General features: G+C 42.8%; 1 protein-coding gene and 1 long non-coding RNA gene across 3 annotated transcripts in view; one reads left to right on the top strand and one right to left on the bottom strand.

Annotated features, from left to right (window-relative positions):
• Positions 1–19042, top strand: part of LOC125454525 (uncharacterized) — a 50347-nt gene extending 31305 nt beyond the window's left edge. Inside the window, exons 2-3 of the long non-coding RNA XR_007248018.1 lie at positions 11265–11365; positions 18550–19042. This is a non-coding gene — a long non-coding RNA (uncharacterized LOC125454525). The remainder of the gene's footprint in view (positions 1–11264; positions 11366–18549) is intronic.
• LOC125452456 (ras-related protein Rab-3C) overlaps positions 1–19685 on the bottom strand; it is a 175415-nt gene that overhangs the window by 122445 nt on the left and 33285 nt on the right. The gene's annotated exons all lie outside the window — the stretch shown is intronic.

Here is a 19685-nt window from a genome sequence, read left to right on the forward strand (position 1 = left end):
AGTGAGACAGTGTGGCATCTTGCCAAGAAGGATCATATCTCCGAGATTCAGCCTCAACATCTGCACCAACTTGGAGGTGTATGCCAGCTAAGTGATCAGCACATTAAATCCAAAAAGGAATGCCTGTTGCCTCTGCTCTCACCCCTTCCCATTCCAGACCCATGAAACTTATCACTGTCAGAAGAGTTTGTTGTAACAGATGACCTCTGCACCTCACAACACACTTGGAAGTTTCAAAAGTTATAGGTCGCCTCAGGCCAGCCTTTCCCTGTTTAAGTTTTACTACTAACCTCAATATAATTGAGATGCCACTGTCAATCTGTAAGCACCAATGCCATGGTGTAAATTGCCTTTGGCTAGCATTTGGACACAAAACATGTTCACTCTGCATGAATTGCAAGTGGTCAGTTAAAAGTTTGCACATTAAATGTAGCTGGAGTTTGCACGTGCATACTTCATCTATTTGCTCTAATGTCCTAAAGCCAGCAGACACTGAGCTCACATTTTTGCCCATTAAATTAACCCTGACTCTGCCTACCCTGCATACTGTTGCAGTCACCTTCCAGTTTCATTTCAGATCTGCAGTATGGCAAGTGATGGCACAGAACATAGCACATGGTGGACACTATCAACACCAGGCTCCACCAAGTCATTAGATGCTTCCAAGAGGCTCCAAATCTCCTTTTGCCTCCAACTTTCCACCCTAACACCTGAATCCTGACATTACACCTTAAAGGATCCATACCCTGGTCCTCTATGCCCCACCTGGGGAGGCTGTGGTGGTGGTCAATGCTAAGAACCCTCTTATCCTAACTTACCATGATTTACAACCCTGTTCCACCTCCCCTACTTATACCTTAAGTTCCTCCTGTTACTGTCCTTGTCGCCATCTCAACACATGCCTCCGCTGCCCAACTACCTACTTGACTGCCAAGCACTGCCCCCTGCTTTGGAGTGAAAGCCCTTTTGCCCAAAAATCCTCCTTGCACCCTACTCAACACTCCACGCATGGACACCCAGAACTACATTCACCCAAGAACTGACTTTGACAGCGATTGCCCATCCCTAATTGGTCCAGAGGGTAGTTGAAGGTCAAAAATATTGCTGTGATTCTGGGATCACATATAGGCTTGACCAGGTAAGGAGAGCAATTTCCCCCCAAAGGACATTAGTGAACCAGGTTGGTTTTTTCAACAATCAACAATGGTAATAAAATGTGAGGCTGGATGAACACATCAGAGCTCTCTGATGAAGGGTCTAGGCCCGAAACATCCGCTTTTGTGCTCCTGAGATGCTGCTGGGCCTGCTGTGTTCATCCAGCCTCACATTTTATTATCTTGGATTCTCCAGCATCTGCAGTTCCCATTATCATTGAATCAACAATGGTTCCATGGTTGTCATCAGACTCTCAGTCCTGGACTTTTATTGAATTCAAACTCCACTGTCTGCCGTGAGAGATAATGGGAACTGCAGATACTGGAGAATCTGAGATAAAGTGTGGAGCTGGATGAACACAGCAGGCCAAGCAGCATCTTAGGAGCACAAAAGCTGACGTTTCAGGCCTAGTCCACCATCTGCCCTGGTGGGATTTGAGCCTGGGTCTTCAAAACATTACCTGGTTCTCTGGATTAATAGTCTCGTGATAATACCACTAGACCATCAGCTCCCTATAACAGCCCCACGGGTGAGACCATTGCCCAATGCCTGACCTGCAGTCAGACATACCCTTTGGCTGTGACAGGCCCAAGCTCCTGAACTGACAACAGCTGGTTACCTTGACTGAACTGAGCACCAGCCCTCACCCATTCGGGTGATTTGGTTGAACAAACATGTAGTGAGCTTGGCACACACTGTAGGTTCTATATCAATGTCTCAATGTGCTGTACAGCAAGATGTCCAAACCCCTCAAAGATGCTGACAAACATTACAAGCAGCCTGCCTGCAGGTTTGTACAAAACAGGACATCATGACGACAGTACGGATAGCCTTTAGGCTCTGGTTGAAGTGGGAATACGCTAACAGGCCTGGCATAGAGACAGTAGGTCTTTAACAAGCAATCATTCCCTATAAGTAATAATTTACTGCCTGCTCTCATGAGAATATCACCTTGACATCCAAAATGCACTTAAACAATGCAGCGAGATGTTCCAAGTGTCGAGATAGGACCTCACATGCAATTATGTCACATTGCTCACCTCTTCAAGATTCTAATCAACGGCTCTTTGTTTTTGCAATAACCAGCAGTAGAAAGGAGGCCAGCTATTTTTCCCACCTTTAAATATGCAGGAGGTCTGGCAGCAACTACAGAGTTACTTATTGAAGCAGATAAAAATTACACAGAATAATTATTGTAATATCTGCAGTACTTCACTCTGGTTTTAGCATTCAATTCACTGTCACTTCCTTTCCAATAATGCCAACCATGCAAAAGGTCTGCTCTTCTGACAGGATTTGAGAGATCTAGTTCAAAGAACATTCATAGCGGCTCAGTGGTTAACACTTCACAGGCATTGGGGTGCGAGGTTTGATTCCAGCCTTGGTTCACTGTCATTCTCCCTGTGTCCCCGTGGGTTTCTGCTGGGTGCTCCGGTTTCCTCCCACAGTCCAAAGGAGGATGGTGGATTGTCCACGGTAAATTGTCTGTACTGTCCACAGAGACATGTAGACTAGTGGATTAGCCAAGGTAAATGCAGGGTTATGGGAATAAAGTAGGAGCCTGAGCCGCATGCTCCAAGAGTTGGTGCAGCCCTGATGGACTGACTGGCCTCTTTACGCACTGTAGGGATTCTAAGATTTTGGTTTTGGCTAAATCTTACCATACTTTGTCTAAGAGTCATTGTCAGAGTTTCAAAGTAGTTTCTCCCTACAAAGTCCAGCAGGTTTTCACACATCATCCCAAATTCACCGCATTAACTACCTACCATGCCTGTTTATATAGGATTCTCTTGAGCAGTACTAGCATCATTCTACCATTTTCCGTAGCAGGAACAACCAATGGGACATCCCAGGAAGTGAGTGAATGGCCCTAAGATGCTGCCTGGTCTAGTCTGGGAGCTGGGTGCCTGTTCCCTGTCTACAAAGTGACTTGCTAGCAGCATTGCAGTTATAGTTCCAAGTGCAGCATTAGAAGTGCAGGAGATTAGATTAGATTCCCTACAGTGTGGAAACAGGCCCTTTGGCCCAACGAGTCCACACCACCCCTTGGAGCATCCCACCCAGACCCATCCTCTTCTAACCCACACGACACTGAACACTATGGGCAATTTAGCATGGCAGAGCCACCTAGCTTGCACATCTTTGGTCTGTGGGAGGAAACCGGAGCACCTGGAGGAAACGCATGCAGACACCAGGAGAACATGCAAACTCCACACAGACAGCAACCAGAGGCTGGGATTGAACCCAGGTCCCTGACGCTGTGATGCTGCAGTGCTAACCACTGAGCCACCATGCCACCCATGGTAAGTGGAGCGGACATGTGCCATGTTGGTGCAAAGTGGGGGGGCAGGTGTCAAATGCCAGCATTCATGGACATGGGTATATATGGATGCTATCCATGGTGCATGCCATGAGATTTCAATGCCAAATTGGAAACCTGCACTCTGCAGAGGTAAGCTGCAAGCTGGAGTGACCAGCTACCTGTTCTGACTTTCATGTTGGGCATTCTCAGCGTTTTGTTTGAGGCTGTCCCTTCGTATGATAGGATGCTGCATATTAAAATGAGACAAGATTTGCAGTTAAGGAGTTTGATGACAAGTAATAATCCCTATAAACAGGTCTCTTGCCACTCACTAGTGAGAATCTCACCTAACGTCAGGAACTCTTGACAAATGCAGCTAATTGCTCACGGTTAATGTCGATAAAAATCTCATTGGACTGCTTATGTGATTCTATCAGATTTCTAACCATAGCCTACTACTTTCAGGGCCCTGTAAGATTCTTCCCTTTGTTATTTCAACCTAGTTTGACCTCATTGCTTCTAATCTCCTAAAATTTGACAAAAAGTCAATTTGAAACACTGTCTTAACAAATGATGCCAGAGCTAAGTATTTCCAGCCCTTCCTGTTTTAATTTCAGATTTCCAACATCCACAATGTTTTCTGTGAACAAATTCTGATGTACTTGGTCAATGACTTTTAGCCTGAATCTCCTGCTTTTGAAATAAGATTGTTATCGCTAGCTGAGAATCCAAAACAAAGACTATCAATTTCAAGAGAAAACAAGGTGTAGAGCTAGATGGACACAGCAGGCCAAGTAGCGTCAGAGGAGCAGGAAGGCTGATGTTTCGGGTCTAGGCCCTTCTTGGGTCCAGGCCCAAAACATCAGCTTTCCTGGTCCTCTGATGCTGCTTGGCCTGCTGTGCTCATCCAGCTCTACACCTGGTTATCTCAGATTCTCCAGCATCTGCAGTTCCTACTAACTCTCACCATCAATTTCAATTCTGCTTTTGAAATTTGATGACAGGATGTATCTGTAGAAATTTCTGGTCAGACTGTTACAGATAAAAAAAAAGTAGATGGAGTAACAATGTATGCATTTTTTCAGCATAATGACAGCCAAGATTTCCACCCTACATGAATCGATTTGCTAATGGGATGGAGCAGGTGGCTTTGCCAAATTGGGTCCCACCAAATCTAAAATTTGTCAATTTGTAAGCGTCATTGTAATTGGAAATTAACAAAGATTTTGTACAAGTGCACCCTAGCAACGTACCACTGCCTTCAGTAGGAGAGGCGAGAACAAAAATAGAACAAGACAGTAGTTTATGTAAGATGTCAGTTCAGTACTTGATAGGGATCATGTCTTTAGTTTATGCTTGGCTGATCTTTAAGCTAAAATGTCACTTTTCTGGACTCAAAGTTCTCATCCATCTTGCAAACATATTCATAAGCATTACACAACAATCTGTTTTCTCTTTAGAAAAAGATCAGGCAGTCTCTCTTCGTTCCAATACTTCTTGAACTGTATGATTTATACTTCTGAATTGTGCAATACAAGAGGAGCCTTTTTAAAAAAGCTATTGTTATCCTGTTACACAGATGCAAAGAAACCACCTGAAGCTTCCAGTACATATAAGTCTGCCACATTGTAAACCTGACTGATGATCCCAAATTGGTTGTCACCATAATTAGAATATAGAACAGTACAGCACAGTACAGGTGCTTCAGCCGATGTTGTGCTGACCTATTATCCTACTAAGATCAAACTACCCTGCATTACTTATGTTTTACTATCCTCCATGTGCCTATCCAAGAGTCGCTTAAAATTCTAAAGTATCTGACTCCACTCCCGCTGCCGGCAGCGTATTCCACATGCACAGCACTCTATGTAAAGAACCTACCTCTAACATCTCCCCCATACCTTCCTCCAATCACCCTAAAATTATGCACCCTTGTAATAGTCATTTACACCCTGGGAAAAAGTCTCTGGCTATCCATGCTATGCCTCTCATCATCTTGCAAACCTCTTTCAAGTCAACTCTCACCCTTTGCTCCAATGAGAAAATCCCTAGCTCCCTCAACCTTTCCTCATAAGACCTGCCCTCTATTCCAGGCAGCATCCTGGTAAATCTCCTCTACACACACTCCAGAGCTTCCACATTCGTCCTATAATGAGGTGACCAGAACAGAACACAATATTCCAAGTATGTTCTAAACAGGGTTTTAGAGAGCTGCAGCATAACCTTGCGGCTCTAACTCAATTCCCCTGCCAATGAAAGCCAACACACCACATGTCTTCTTTACAACCCTAACAACTTGGGTAGGAACTTTGAGGGATCTATGGACATGTACCCTAAGATCCCTCTGTTCATTCACACTGCCAAGAATCCTGCCATTAACTCTGTATTCTGCATTCAAATTCACCCTTCCAAAATGAATCACTCACACTTTTCTGGGTTGAATTCCATCTGCCACTACTTTGCCCAGCTCTGCATCCTGTCAATGTCCCATTGCAACCTACAACAACTCTCCAATGCTATCCACAACTCCACCAACCTTCGTGTCATCAGCAAGCTTACTAACCTATCCTTCCACATCCTCATCCAAGGTCATTTATAAAGATTGCATAGAGCAGAGGTCCCAGAACAGATCCCTGTGGAACACCACTGGTCACAGAGTTCGAGGCTGAATACTTTTAATCTACTACCACCCTCTGTCTATTGGACAGCAAGTTTTGTAACCAGACAACCGAATTACCCTGAATCCCATGCCTCCTTAATTTGTTGTTAGCACACTCAGGATTATTTCATTAGCCTTTCATTTGCAAATTGTCCTGATAAGTGCAAGTTGGAAAGTTTGGAAATCATGGCAAGCTGGTCTAGGTTTGGCAGTGGCTAAGTACATAATACATACCATCAGAAAGCTCAATAACAATCGGCCAGTGAGGTTTGTCAGAAGATTAGGAAGAAATCTTCAGAACTTCAAATTGGTCAGAACATAGGGGTCTGCAGGAATCAGTTACCCAGCCCCGAGAACGGCAACGAAGCAGTTCAGGATTAAATTCAATTTTTAAAAAATGGGTAGATCAGTTATTTTGTTTGGGGAACTGAATGAGGTTTTATGGTATTTATTTTAAAATAGAGTTTAGACTAGCATTTGGTGTTATCCATCTACTAATAGAAGAGCAAAATGCTGCAGATGCAGAATACCTGCAAGATAACCAGAAAATGCAGGAAACACTCAACAGGGTCATTTATGGGGCATTTATGGTGAGACGAATAAAAAAGTTGAGAGTTTGGCTTTAATTGTGAGACAGTGATCTCACCCAGGGAATAGTATCTGGAAACCACTGTTAATCCCATGAGAGTACTTCGATAGTCATGAGTCACTTAAGTGATTACTGTCAGATCCACCTCCAGAAATCCTACCAGCCACTCTGATACAAGCAACTCTCCATTACGCATTCGTGCTAATAGAAGTAGTGGCAGCTTCCAGCAATGAACCAGAGGCTTACAATGACAGAGGGACACCAGGTCCAAGGTGAAGGAGGGTGGAATGGGGAATCATGGTGTGGAGTCAGAGGCAGGCTTCTTGTGAACAGATCACACTTCCTGATACATCCCTCAAATGAATCTTGCATTTCTCTGAATGTGGGAATGATCATAGCCTGTATAATTGCCGCAGGATGCAGGAAGCTACTGACAATCAAAAGATGCTTATGGAGTGAACCTGGGGAGGTTGGAGCTCAGGAAGATGGATGTAAATTGAGTCATTAATGGCAGCCAGGAAGCTGACCTCAGCTCCTTCCATCCTCTGCCTCAATTGGTGGAAGAACTGTGAATTTACTGGCGTTTAGAAGAATTAGGCAAGATCAAAATTTGCATGTCAATGGCTTTAAATATGAGTTAGAGAACAAAGTTCCTGTTGGTAAAATTTATAAAGTTTCTCCCAAAGCTAATCAAATAAAATTCTGGGCTATCTATTAGCTGCCACATCTTTTAAAAATTGAACACAGAAGAGGGATAATTTTATTTAAAGGATAAAAGATTACCAACATTTAACCATATCACAAATCAATATTTTATGTTTTCTAATCTCTGCCACTATAATGTAATATTCTTGACAGTTTTGAACATGGCTGCTTAACCTTCCTAGCCAATACGCTAAGACAGTCAGCATGGATTGACCAGGGTTGGAGATATTTCAGTGTTCATTAAAACTTCTGATACCTCATTGGACTAATCCTGAGAATTTTATACATCCTGCCCAATTTCTGCTACATTCGCAACCACTCCAGGCCCAGGTAACACACATCCTGCTGGATCTCTGGTCTGCCCAAATTGCTTGTATGCTACTTTCCCCTCATAAAGCAAACCAACACTATGACAGATTGGCATGGCTTTCCCACTGCCTTCCTTGGCTGTATGCCCTGTTCCAACTGCTCCAGTTCACCTTGTCAACAGCGCAGCATCAGCATATGAACGTTGACAGATTTACTCAACTTCCAGTCTAGTAGACCAATTGTTTTCTTGTGCCTCGATCAGCTAATCTGCTTCTCTGGATGCCAACTCCAGGCACCTTCAAGTTCACATTCTGCATTATATCTTCTTGCTTCTTAATCTGTCTATATTTACTAAATGCAAATGATAAATTGTCTTATTCAGTTATCCTCAGCATAAAAGCAGTTCAAATCGAGTGCATTAAAAAGAGAAATACAGAAAGTTGCCATTGCAGCTGAACGTTCATTTTAATTGCTCATAATTAAGGTGCAACTGCTTTGAGGACCTCTGAACCCAGCTGTGCAACATCATATTCCTAGAAGGCTGGCAATTATACAGGCTATGATCATCATACAAATAAGTGAAGAGATTATATTGTATGGGGAATAAAAAAAATCAGCTGCATTCAGTTAATATATTAAAGAAATAAAGTAGCTAATTTTTATACACTTTGAGATCAATGAAATACTTGGTATATCCAGTGGCAACTTGATATTTTTTTGTTTTAATCTGGACAACAGCTATGCTTGAAGGTTCAACAAGTTTTTGGTAATCATGTATATTTGCCAAAGTCTGAGAAAATGCATGAATTAATTTTTATTTAAATATACAATAATAAAGTCATAAGATGCAAATTGTAAGGATCTTATTATAAAAAGTAAATATTACAAAGTCATCTGAACAGCATTCTATAAAGTTCAACTGAACTTCAGAGATTTAGCTCAAACAATGTTCTGTTAATGCTTTGCCTTCCACCTTCTAATTGCAGCACCACCCTGTAACACAGTACTGTCTTGTGCACCGACAAACTACACAAGTTTTAGGGCACAAAAGGAGGTCACTGAACCCATCATGCCTGCACTGGCTTTACAAATGAGCATCAAGATCCTTGCACATTAGTTCCTTCCACGTGACTGTCAATGCCCTCCTAAATGGATCCATTGAAACAGCATCCACAACTCTTCCAGGCAGTGTATTCCATATACTGACTACAGGTGGTGTGGAAGACTCTCACATCCCATGCGATCCTTTCAGAAATTTTAAATCCATGGCTGATCATTTTTCTTTTTAAATTTGGGAACTCTACTCACTATCCTGTTTGTAGATGATTCGGAAAACCCAGAATCAGGATTTCCTCTTGGCCTCCTTCTCTCCAGAGAACAATCCTAACTTCTTTAATCCACCTTCACAATGGACATTCCTCAGCCCTGAGAACATTTTTGTGAATCGCTTCAACACTATCTCCAAAGCGTTCACTTCCTTCAGCAGTTTTAATAACAGGGCAATCAACTTGTTAAAGCAGTTTCTACCAGTGTTGGGACAGGTCCAGATAAGAGCGGACTCTAACAACTTAAAGCACAGCAAACACTTCAAATCATATATCACAGAAATTAAAGGCAGAATCTTGTCACAGTCTGCATGTTTTCTAAGTTTAGGTGCTTGAACACTAGCCATTGCTCATTCACCGAGTGAGCTCAGTTTATACTAGCAATTCACATTAACAGACTAAGAAAGAAAGTTGTAAGGACAGCATTAGATATCTCTTACCCAACATTTTTCTTTAGAACAACTGTCAGTGACAAACACAGAGCACGCCTACTGTGTATGTATGTTATATATATTGTATGTGCACGTAGAGTTGATTAAACAGGATGTTTGCCTCAAGCAATCAGCAAAAGAAAAACACATCCTATAAGAGATGCTGCTCTGCATCTGAAATTAACATTGTTAGGGAATGAAGTCATATGATTGCTATTGGAGAGTTTCTGTGACAAAACATTATTTCAATGGGAGCAAGAACAGCCCTTGATATTAAGGTTGCATTCAACCAAGTGTGGCATCAAGGAGCCCTGGCAGAACTGGAATCAATGGGTATCAGGGGGCAAATTCTCCGGTGGTTGGAGTCATAGCTGAAACATAGGAAGATGGTTGTGGTTGTTGGAGGTCAATCATCTCAGCTCCAGGACATCACTGCAGGAGTCCCTCTGCGTAGTTTTCTTGGCCTGACCATCTTCAGCTGCTTCTATGACCATCATAAAAGGAGAGAAGTGGGGATGTTCGCCAATGATGTGCACAATGTTCAGCACCATTTGTGACTCCTCAGATACTGAAGCAGCCTATGCTCAAATGCAACAAGATCTGAACAATATCCAGGCTGGGCTGATGTGGCAAGTGACATCCATGCCACACAAATACCAGGCTATGACCATCACCAATAAGAGACGATCTAAACATTGTTCCTTGACATTCAATGGTGTTACCATCACTGAATCCCCTGATATCAACATCCTGGGAGTTATCATTGACCAGAAACTCAACTGGACTCACCACATAAGCAGTGCATACAAGAACAGGCCAGAAGCTAGGAATGTTGTGGTGAGTAACTCACCCAACTCCTCAAAGCCTGTCCACTATCTACGTGGAGTCAGGAGTGTGATGGAATACTCCCCACTTGCCTGGGTGACTGCAGGCCCAACAGCACTCAAGAAGCTTGACACCATCCAGTTCAAAACAACCCACTTGATTGGACACTGCATCCACAAACATCTACTCCCTCCACCAACGACACTCAGTAGCAGCAGTATGTACTAGCTACAAGATGCGCTGCAGAAATTCACTAAAGATCCTCAGACAGCACCTTTCAAATCCACAACCACTTCTGTCCAGAAGGACAAGGGCACCAGATATATGGGAACACACCACCAATTTCCCATCCAAGTCACTCACCATCCTGTTTGGAAATATATTGCTGTTCCTTCACTGTCATAGGAAGGCAATTCTAGGATTTTCACCCAAATTGTATTGTGGATCAACCTCTAAAAAGGAGAAATACAGTGGGTCAAGAAGGCAGCTCATCACCACCTTCAAGGGCAACTAGGGATGGGCAAGGAATGCTGGCCAGCCAGAGATGCCCACATCCCACAATTATGAATAGAAAAGAATGTGCTTGAAGTTGTTACAAAGTCTATGCTTAGGTGACAAAAGCGAAGTTGCTGGAAACACTCAGCAGGTCTGGCAGCATCTGTGGAGGAGAAAACAGAGTTAACATTTCGGGTCCGGTGGTCCTTCCTCAGAATTGGACCTGAAATGTTAACTCTATTTTCTCCTCCACAGATGCTGCCAGACCTGCTGAGCTTTTCCAGCAACTTTGTTTTTGTTCCTGATTTACAGCATCCACAGTTCTTTTGGCTTCTATTCTTATATGAATCTGTCTCAACACTGGTAGGAAATTCTTTAACAAGTTGATTGCCCTGAGTATTAAAGATAGTGTTTAATAATATTCCATACAGTACACACAAAAACTGCTTACGTAGATTTATATCAACAGTTTCCAGAAGTGTGGGTCACTAAAACTGACTTTTGAAGAAAGCAGCTGAAGATTAAAGTCAAGAAGATAATTAAGATAATCATGAATTTTCAGGATGACAGGTAAGAAAATTAAAATAAGTATGTATTAATAGGTCTCAGTAATTATTTTAACTTAGTTCTTACTATGTATAGGGCACAATTTGTTATCTGGGTAGCACCAGTCCAGGCCCTAATGGATAACAGTTCATGATATGTTTGTAACATATTTGGGATGGCACGGTGGCTCAATGCGTAGGACAGCTGCCTCACAGCACTAGGAATCCAGGTTCAATTCCACCCTCAGACAAGTTTGCACAGTCTCCCTGTTTCTGCAAGGGTTTCCTCCCAATGTCCAAAGATGTGCTGGTTAGGTGGCTGTGCTAAATTGCTCCTTCGTGTTCAGGGATAGGTTTGGGTGGGTGCTCTGAGGGTCACTATGGACTTGTTGGGCCGAATGGCCTGTTTCTACACTGTAGGGATTCTATTAAAAGAAGTACCCAGTCTCAATATTCCATTATATTTTGATCCCATGAGCATGGAGCACACTATTTCCCACAGCAGTCGTAGACAAATATCACACTAAAAAGTATGAACACAGCAGATCAGGCAGCAGAGGAGCAGAAAAGTTGACGTTTCAAGTCAGGGGCCCTTCTTCAGACCTGAAACGTCAACTTTTCTGTTCCTGATGCTGCTTGACCTGCTGTGCTCCTACAGCTCCACATGGTGTTGTCTGACTCCAGCATCTACAGTTCTTGCTATCTCTAATACTCTAAAAGTAGGCTTTTCTGAAGCACAACACTGTTAGTAACTGCATCTAACCATAATGTACCTGAAAACATATGACGCTGACACTGTGGGTTTGGCTAACTGGAGATAGTAAAATAAAAAGCTTGTAATTTAATGATATTTTAAAATTGAACGAGAGAGAGGTTCAGATACTTTTGTTTCTGGAAAACAGTGTGTTTTAAATGAAGTTTTGAGTTAAAGTGCGCTGAGATCATAAAAATGTATTCATTTGCAAAGTAACTCTTCCTTTTGCAGATTTTCATGTCAATAAAATGGTTATTTCTGTCCTATTTCACTCCTGCTGATTACAATTCATAATACACTGCCTCATGAAATATTCACAATGCAGCAAAAAGCCTCACATAGCTTTGATGTCTACATACTGCATTAACAAGAAAAAAGGTCAGTAACTCTATCATTAAATAACTTGGAAGTAGCGAGGGTAAGCCATGTAATTTAAGAGACCATCCTCCTTAAAGCAATCAATAAAAAAAATCTACATTTCGGTCATGTTATTCAGAAAAATGAAGGGACATTGTGAAAGTATCAGCAAATTGTTGCCAACAAGGCCTAAACAATAAAAATATGTTACCTAAAACTCACTTTGAAACACAGGTTTGACAAAGACCCAAATATCTGCCATGCACTGTACTTATTCTGTAAGAGTCATTGTGATGGATAGTTAATCCAGCTGGAGTTTAATTGGATACAATTTGCAACAGGGGAATAGTCAGAATTTGTATTAAGAATAGGAAGGTACAATAATGAAGGCAGCATGCAGAGTGAGGATAAAAAGGAAATAGTCCTGTTGTGTTTATTTCAAATTCATTCATTGTTTGACTCTACTTGTACTAAATTCAGTAACTTACAAGAAAGGAATGTTTGACTTTCATCTTTAAATTAGTCTTTCAAACTCTCTCACCAACAGCGTGAACTAGAAATTGATGTATAAATAACATTACAATTGTGCTGTGAAATACTGTGACATTCTAAATTTTTCATTCCAACAAATGCTTTAAAAGATGGCTGATGCAGCCAAAAATGGCTGTAGTTGTAAGTTGTTGTCTAGAGTAAAATGATGAATGATCAAAAGGCCAAGAGAAAGACGTCAGCTCCAGTAGAGAAACCAGTAAAAAAGCAAAACAGTGGAGAACGTTCGGAGGGTACAAAATGTGCTAAGAGTGACAAAGATGATAACCCATTTCAGGTGCATTCTGTCTGTCACAGCACAATTCAGTGAACAACTGATTATACTAGCTATTTTTGAGCAGTCATATACTATAGTGTGTGGTTTAGTCTAATTACTGATTAGTTGGAGGCTGATTGATTTTCTTGTATCAATTCTGCTGAGTGGCATGTTTTTGTATACTGTAAATGCTGTGAAACACTGACGTTTCCGCTCACTTAGATCATGTTTGGAGTAGACAGGAAGGGGAGGGAGCATTTTTCTCTTGGCTCCGGGAGATAGTAATCAAGAGATTGCTCAGATGTTAACAAAGTGTGAAGCTGGATGAACACAGCAGGCCAAACAGCATCTTAGGAGCACAAAGGCTGACGTTTCAGGCCTCGACCCTTCATCAGAAAAGGGGTATGGGGAGAGGGTTCTGAAATAAATAGGGAAAGAGGGGAAGGTGGACCGAAGATGGACAGAGGAGAAGATAGGTGGAGAGGAGAGTATAGGTGGGTAGGTAGAGAGGGGATAGGTCAGTCCGGGGAGGGCTGACAGGTCAAGGGGGCAGGATGAGGTTAGTTGGTAGGAAGTGGAGGTTCGGCTTGAAGTGGGAGGAAGAACAGGTTAGGGAGGCGGGGACGAGCTGGGCTGGTTTTGGGATGCAGTGTGGTGGTGGGGGGGGGGGGGGGGGTAGATTTTTGAAACTTGTGAAATCGAAATTGATACCATTGGGCTGCAGGTTCCCAAGTGGAATATGAGTTGCTGTTCCTGCAACCTTCAGGTGGCATCATTATGGCACTGCAGGAGGCCCAGGATGGATATGTCGTCTAAGGAATGGGAGGGGGAGTTGAAATGGTTTGCGACTGGGAGGTGCAGTTGTTTGTTGCGAACCGAGCGTAGGTGTTCTGAAAAGCGGTCCTCAAGCCTCCGCTTGGTTTCCTAATGTAGAGGAGGCCACAATGGGTACAGCAGATGCAGTATACCACATACTGGTGGATGTGCAGGTGAACATCTGCTTGATGTGGAAAGTCATCTTGGGGCCTGGGATGTGGGTGAGGGAGGTGGTGTGGGGGCAAGTGTAGCACTTTCTATGGTTGCAGGGAAAGATGCTGGTGTGGTGGGGTCAGAAGGAGAGAGTGTGGAGCTGAAAACAGGGAGTCCCAGAGACAGTGGTCTCTCCAGAAGGCAGATAAGTGTGGGGATGGAAAAATGTCTTGGGTGGTGGGGTCGGATTGTAGATGGCAGAAGTGTTGGAGGATGATGCATTGGATCTGGAGGTTGGTGGTGTGGTATGTGACGACAAGGGGGATTCTCTTTTGGTGGTTATTGCGGGGGCAGGGTGAGAGAGAGAGAGAGACGAGGGGCAGGAAATGAGGGAGACATGGCCGAGGGCGTTCTTGGCCACTGCGGAGGGGAAGTTGTGGTCCTTGAAGAACGGAGGACATCTGGGATGTGCGGGAGTGGAATGCCCCATCCTGGGAATAGATGCGGAGGAGGCAAAGGAATTGGGAATGGGGGATGGAATTTTTGGCACCCAGCTCATCTCCACCTCCCTCACTTGTTCTTCCTCCCACCTATCCCCTCCTCCCACCTCAAGCCGCACCCCTGTTTCCTACAACTAACCTCATCCCACTCCCTTGACCTGTCCGTCCTCCCTGGACTGACCCATCTCCTCCCCACCTCTACTCTCCCCTCCACCTATCTTCTCCTCTACCAATCTTCAGTCTGCTTCCCCCCCTCTCTGTTTATTCCAGAACCCTCTCCCCACCGACACCCCTCTTTTCTGATGAAGGCTCTAGGCCCAAAACATCAGCTTTTGTGCTCCTGAGATGCTGCTTGGCCTGCTGTGTTCATCCAGCTCCACACTTTGTTATCTCGGATTCTCCAGCATCTGCAGTTCCCATTATCTCTTTGCTCAGATGTTCTTTGCCATTTAACTTTGGGCACCTTTTGTTTTGAGGGATTAAGCCAGATCTGGCTTAATCCAGGACAAACTTGCTCTTATGTCTTTTCCTACTGGGAGAAAGGTTTGTTTTGAAATTTAGAGGCCTTTACAGTACTACTGTTCTGCTAAGACTGCCATCTATCTGGTTGGGAGTTCAGTCATTCATGTTATTTTAAAATTGGAATTTCCACTGTAAACTTGAAAAGGTTTGGAAACCACAAACAAGGATGTTGCTGGGACTGGATGGTTTGAGCAATAGGAAGAGGTTAGGTTAAATAGGCTGGGGCTGTTTACCTGGACAGCCGGAGGCTGAGGGCGTGACCTTATAGGGGTTTATAAAATCATAAGGGGCACGGACAGGATGCACAGCCCAGGTCTTTTCCCCCCAGGGTAGGGAAGCTCAAACTCGAAGCATAGGTTTAAGGAGAGAGGGGAGAGATATAAAAGGGGTCTGAGGGGCAACTTTTCCGCACAGAGGGTGGTGCGTGTTTGTAACGAGCGGCCAGAGGATGTGGTGGAGGTGGGTAAAGTTACAACATTTAAAAGGCATCTGGATGGATATGAACAGGAATGGTTTTGAAGGATATGGGCCAAATGGGGCAAGATTAGTTTCGAATATCTGGTTGGCCCGGACAAGTTGGACCAGAGCATCTGTTTCCGTGCCATATAACTAGGATTTTGACTCGGATTCTATGAATGGAATGTGAAACCTAAAGTGTCAAAGAAACTTCAAGCTATGATTTGGAGTTTGGTTGAGATTCTGCAGTTGCAAATCCTTTCGACCATGACTGAATTCCAGCAATTAGAAAGAAAGTAAGAGAAAATCCTTTCGTTGCTCTGTTTCCTTTTATAAGCAGTTTGCAGCACTCAGATCTTGTTATCTCGAACTACGACTTCTTGTGACTACACAGGTAACAAGGGGCTAATGACTTCCTGCTCAGCAGCAAGTACAGGCACAGTTTGTGTTTTTCCTTTGAAGAATACACCAAGACAGGGGTTAAAAAGCTAGTTGTGACTCTACTGAAGCATGCTCGTGGGACTGACTGCCGTCATGTGTACCAGCCTGAGTTTGAGTGTAAGCATGATGAAGAATAATCATCACGTTATGCCTGATTTGGAGGTAATCATCTTCTCAGTCAGTGCTGCAAATTGGTTAAAAAAGAGCAACACAAGGATTTTCTTACTCTAAATGCTGGAATTCACTCATGGTTGAGAGGATTTAGAACTACAGAATCTCAACCAATCTGCAAAATTAAGGATTGTGAACATGACTCTTCAATGACCAACAATGCTACTGGTAACCTCCGCTACAGCAGTCACAGCACTCAACTGTATGCTCTTCACAAACAGTTCAGACATTTTTAGTTTTATTGTTTTGGACTTAGCTCTAACCTCTCATGTGTATGTTGCATTTTTATGTTTTGTGTTTGATAATTAATGACCCCACTTTGTTAACTCATTTAAGCCTGATTAAATTGATCCGTTTAGAAAACAGGCTTTCAGGTCACCACCAAGAGTCTGGTCATAACAATAGAAGCAGAAAGTGTGCACTATTTAGCTTATTTCGCTATTCAATTAGGTTGATCTGTGTCACAACTCCATTTACTTGCTGTTGCACTATGTCACTTACTATCCTTATCCAATTTCTTTCTCAGCCTTGGGGCAGCATGGTGGCTCAGTGAAGTAGCACTGTTGCCTCAGTGCCAGGGATGTGGGTTCAATTCCAGCCTTGTGGGTTTTCTCCCAGTGCTCCAGTTTCCTCGCATAGTCCTAAAAATGTGCAGGTTATATGGATTGGCCATGCTAAAAACCCAATAGTGTCCAGGGATTTGAAGGCTAGATGGATTTGCCATGGGAATTACAGGGATGGTGGGGGTGGGGGGGTGGGGGGGGGGAGAGAAACAGAGAGAAAAAAAGAGTGGAGTCTAGATAGAGGGCCAGTGTAGACTCAATGTACAGAATTGTCTGCTTCCATACCATGGGGATTCTATAATTGGAAGCTCCAGTTGTCCTTGAATCTTTTGCTTTCTCTTTCAGGGGTGTGGGGAGAGGGAGGTAATGTTAATGTTAAAGAATTCTACCAGTGTTTCCATGAAAAAGGTATCTGATTCCCTGAACGATCTACCTGCAATTTTAAGATGTTTCTCTGTTCTATATTCCTTCAGAGGTAATCGTTTATTAGTATCTATTACACAATTCCATTTGACATTGTAATAAAAGAAAAAAAATGCAGATGCTGGAAATTTGAAATGAAAACAAAGTACTAGAGAAACAAAGCAGGTCTGGCAGTGTCAGTATGACTGTTCTCCAGTTCTGAAGAACAGTCATACTGGACTCTGTTTCTGCACAAGCACTGTTGAACCTCTTAACATTGTAACTACCATGATCAACCTGCTCTTCTACAGACAAGACAAAATGTTAAACAAATGTGAATGCTAAAGTAAAAAACATTAGTCTATGGATGCTGCCTTCCCAATTTAACTCAAACTCCGGGATTAACTAACGAATCTTCACTGCACGCCCAATATAAGTTGTCAAGTGCAGAGCCTGAAATTGAACACAGTATTCCAGACAGAATCTTACTAATGCCCTGTGCAATGGAAGCATAATTTTCCTTTTAATTTCAGCTTAATTGAAATAGTAATAGTTTTGCCTTGCATAATTTCTAATTTCTCAGTATTTAGTAAAAAGTTAGATTTACCTATTTTGAATTGCCTGGGAAGGTAGTGAAAACCTTCAACCCTTTAAAGAACATTTGGAAGAGCACTTCAAATATCATAACATTCAAGGATATGGAACAAATCCAGGAAATTGGGGTATGCATGTTTTTGGTGGTAGTCATGTCAGTGCATACTCAATGGGCCGAAGGGCCATTCAAAATGGATGACCTCAAATTGAACAAAAACAAGGAACTGTGGATGCTGAAAATCTGAAACCAAAAGGGTCCGTGGACTCAAAACATTAACTGTTTTTGTCTAAGGATGCTGTCAGACCAGCTGTGTTTCTTCCGCACTTTGTTTTTGACTTCACATTAAAATCCATTTGATTTAGTTTCACCCCTCAGTTAATTGGTCTACGTTCTTCACAGGGTACTGCTTCCAGCTGTTACTTAATGCGTAGAATTACAGAATGGTTACTGCAGTAAAAGAGGCCATTCAGCCTGTCATGGCTTTCCGTGCTCTCCATTGCAGCATTTCGTTCCATGCTGCTCTTGCTTACTTAGTTACAATTAGCTTTATCATTTTGTATTGGGCCTAGTGTATCTATTCCAGTCTAGTGGATTATTTCCAATCCAGCTTATTGGTGTAAATACTGTGTTAAGATAGATATACTGACCCTCTTTGTTTTCTGTTTGCTTTTAAGACTGGAGTGTGGTAAGTGAAGGAAAAGGCCTTTGGTGGGAGCAAGCCCTGGACAAGCCAGACACAGCTCCAGCCCAGTCTGGGGTCTACTGGCGAGCAAGGAACCAGTCTCCCAGCCCAGACACAGGCTGGGCTGACACTCCAGGTCCACAGCTAGGCCGAAGTGTCTGAAGGAGGCAAAAGGAGGTTTCGGCCCCGTGTGGTGAACTCCGTCTGGCATGGCAGTCTTCGGCAGAAGCATCTGGCTCAGTATTCCAGCAGTCCAGTGTGACAGTCTCATGGCGGCTGGGTGTTCAGGGCTTCTTAACCAGCTTTCCTAGAGCCCAGGAGCCACTAACTGAACTGAGATGAACTTTGTCTTGTTACTTTTTTTAAAGTATTATGAATGATTTCTGTCCTTGATGCAGCTACCACGGTTGAGTGACTAAAACCTTTTGCTGTATTTTTCTTGCAAAAGTACATGTAATAATAAATTTCTATTCTATTCAATCCAATTGTCTGTGGCTTGTCCCCAGTAACTGAGGTATTGTAATCTTAATGAGAATTTATTCTGTATCTTTAACTTGCTTTAAGTGGCTTCTTGCGTATTGGTTCATCTTGAGTTTGGTGGCTGAAACAGTTATTTTATTATTGTTATTATTAAGTTTTATCAAAATAGCTTTGATATTTCACTTCTGTTGTGACTCTCCGCCAACGCTTCCTTCCCCCTGTTGAGACAGTGCAACCCCTGCATAACCAAAAATCATAAAAGGTTACAACATGGAAGGAGGCAATTCATCCTGTCAAATCTGTGCCAGCTCTCTGCTGGAACAATCTGCTTTTCACCATAGTGCTGCAATTAATTTTCCTTTAAGTGCTTATCTAATTCCCTTTAGAAAGCATCAATTAAAAACTGCCTTCATCATGTTGAGGCAGTGTGTTCCGTATCAACCATTCGCTGCATTACAAACGGTTCCAAAATATTTACTTTGCTTCTTTTGCTGATCAACTATACTTGACATCTTTTGGTTCACAACCCTCCTACCAATGGGAGGTTTCACTCCATTCATGTGGACTAGGCCCCTCATGAGTTCGAGCACTTCTGTCAAATTTCCTTTAGAATTTCTCAACTTCAAGGTGAATACCTCCAGCTTTTCC

This window comes from Stegostoma tigrinum, chromosome 1 (genome assembly GCF_030684315.1).
Source record: "Stegostoma tigrinum isolate sSteTig4 chromosome 1, sSteTig4.hap1, whole genome shotgun sequence".
Taxonomy (NCBI): Eukaryota; Metazoa; Chordata; class Chondrichthyes; order Orectolobiformes; family Stegostomatidae; genus Stegostoma; species Stegostoma tigrinum.